General features: G+C 39.2%; 1 pseudogene; it reads left to right on the forward strand.

Annotated features, from left to right (window-relative positions):
* Positions 1-331: 331 nt before the first annotated feature.
* LOC107754655 (plasminogen activator inhibitor 1-like) lies at positions 332-2,955 on the forward strand (annotated as a pseudogene).
* The last annotated feature ends 1 nt before the right edge of the window (position 2,956 follows it).

Here is a 2,956-nt window from a genome sequence, read left to right on the forward strand (position 1 = left end):
ATATATATATATATATATATATACTGATGTTGAAGTCGACAACTGATAATTAAATAATGACATTTATTAATATACTGATATATACTGATTTAAAAGTAGATTAAACAAAGAAACTTTAAAGACTGATATGCAATGACAATGACTTCTGCCTTAGACTAAACGTAGCTATGACTCGACAAGTTGACTGTTTAACGGTCCTGTAAAAAAGGAGAGACAGACAAGGAAAGAGACTGGGTGAAAAAAGTGTTTATGTTTGTGTGAAAAAGCGTAGAAGGGGGATGAAAAAGCAGACAATGATGACTTCATAACTTCCGCTTGTGTGTGCGCGCGCGTCTGAAGGGGAGGTCTCAAGTCCTTTAAATAGCGACAGATCTACTCAAAAACACATTTAGGGCAGTTCAAGGCTTGCACTGCATTGAAGATCACAACAACAAGCTAAATCTACAAAGGAACTCTTCAAAATTAAAGCATCTTTCAGGTAATTTTATGTTCTTGTTTTGTCTCATACCGCAAATGGTCTCAAACTTATATAACCGATGTGTAATGAATACAACTTTTTAAAGTTGTAAAGTTTTGGTCGCATTTAGCTCAAGTAATTGATTGCTTGTTCTATTAGATTGTCCCCATGAGTTTTGGACTGATCGGCATGGGCAGAACTGAATTAGATGTGAAATTTGAAAATGTAATTGTTAGTTGATTTACCAGCTGTTTACCCAGACATCAGTATACACAGAATAAAGTTATGAATCTTAAAATTGGGATAAGTGTTTAAAGACAAATGTTCTTAAGTGATATATTATTCTGTGAGGCATGAGTCAAGATCGACAAACAGAAATGGCATGGTATAGCGTTTGAATGGTGGGTGTTGTGTCTTGCACATGAGGGAGAATTTTCACAAGGGAAAGTAAAGAAGCAGCTTGTTCTCTTTTTTGGGGGGGAAAGAAACCCAATGGAGCTTTTTCTTTGTTTCATAAAATCTGTTCTATCTACAATTGACAGCTGACATCTCTCTTGTCTTCCTCAGTTATTAAGAATGCAGAGCCTGAGTGTACTGCTGATCTTTACCCTTTGTGGGTCAAGCTTGTGCAACCTTATGCAGGAGAAACAGACAGATTTTGGGCTGCAGGTGTTCTCCGAAGCCATCCAATCTGCTCCGGACCGAAATCTGGTTCTCTCTCCCTATGGCATCTCTTCAGTGCTAGGCATGGCTCAGCTGGGTGCTTATGGCAGCACTCTTCAAATGCTCACCTCCAAGATGGGCTACTCACTGCAAGGTAGATGAATGAGAGCAGTTGATGTAATTCTATTATGTTCTGGAACAGCTTAAGCCCTATTCGCACGGGATTAGTATTACCTGGTGACCTCCAGTCATTTGTAATAGTTGCGGAGGTCCTGGAAAAGATTTTTAGGTGCAGCCTGACCAAAGCCTTCCAGAGTGTCCCTCACCAAATAGACTTCAGCCAACCAGAGATGGCCCGGCAGGTGATCAACTCCTGGACATCTGACCACACTGGTGGTAAGTATTTTAAAGTCACTTCTATTTTGATTACATTGCCTGTGATGTTCCTCATTTCTACATCAATTTGAATAAAAATGCCTGCTAAATGATTAAATGTAAACTCACTCACCATACACATTTACAAGACGATTAACTGATTTATTGGTTTCATTTCTTAGGAATGATTACTGACTTCCTCCCCTCTGGGGTGTTGAGTGAACTGACACGCTTGGTCCTGTTGAATGCCCTCCACTTCCATGGGGTCTGGAAGACACCGTTTGACCCTAAACTTACTAGGGAACAGCTATTCCACAGAGTCAACGGCAGTGCTGTATCTGTTCCTATGATGACTATGACTTCAAAATTCAACTGTGGTGAGTGTCAACGATTTGTTTAAAGGAACTGATGAGAAAATTAAGAAATTTGTAATGGTTATTTACAAAATTTTTCTCCATGTAGGTGAGTTTGTGACTGAAGACGGTGTGGACTACGATGTCATTGAGGTGCCTTATGAGGGGGAGTCACTAAGTATGCTTCTGGTGATACCATTTGAGAGGGATGTGCCTCTTTTGGCCTTGAACAAAGAGCTGAGAAGCAGCAGGATTCACCAATGGAGAAAACAGATGAGAAAGATTAACAAACAACTTGCTATTCCAAGGTAGCGCATCTATTTCTGTGAACCTGTGTAGGATTTTTATATTGTGATGAACATATTAAAACACGAAGCCTAATGTATGTGTTATATAACGATGATATCTCAGGTTCTCCATGGATACAGAAATTGATCTGAAGTCCACACTGAGCAAGATGGGTCTTGGAGACATTTTCAGCCAGAGCAAAGCTGATTTCTCTCGCATTACCAGTGAGTATTGGAAATTGTCAGATTTCATTTTTGGCAATGCTGTAGCTGTTGTGTTAAAGAATAAATGTTGATGGATTCTCTTTTTTTGATAAATCTAATAAAGTTGTTTCTCTCTCTTTTTGTACAATTAGCTGAGGAACCTTTATGTGTATCCAAGGTCCTTCAGAGGGTAAAACTTGAGGTGAATGAAGAAGGAACCAAAGGCTCATCTGCCACAGGTACAGACACTGAATTGCAGTACACTACAACAGTTATTTAACTGTCATTATAGTGAAACCAAAATGCATATTTTACTTATTTATTTTTTCTGTGATTCCACAGCGGCTGTCATCTACTCTCGCATGGCTGTTGAGGAGATCAAACTAGATAGACCCTTCTATTTCCTTATTCAGCACAAACCCACTGGTCAGTTGTGCTTTCATTTCGTGTGCTTTCATCTTATTGCATTTAATTTTGCTTGCTTTATCTGGATAGGTGTCAGTGTAGGTTTTTGTTGGTTTGTTTGTCTGTTGGTTGTCTCCCTTAATAGTAATATCCCCGGTTTAAATTCACAGGTGCGTTGTTGTTTAGCGGTCAAGTGAACCAGCCTCAGGAAT

This window comes from Sinocyclocheilus rhinocerous, unplaced genomic scaffold, assembly GCF_001515625.1.
Source record: "Sinocyclocheilus rhinocerous isolate Xijiao unplaced genomic scaffold, SAMN03320098_v1.1 scaffold742, whole genome shotgun sequence".
Lineage (NCBI taxonomy): Eukaryota > Metazoa > Chordata > Actinopteri > Cypriniformes > Cyprinidae > Sinocyclocheilus > Sinocyclocheilus rhinocerous.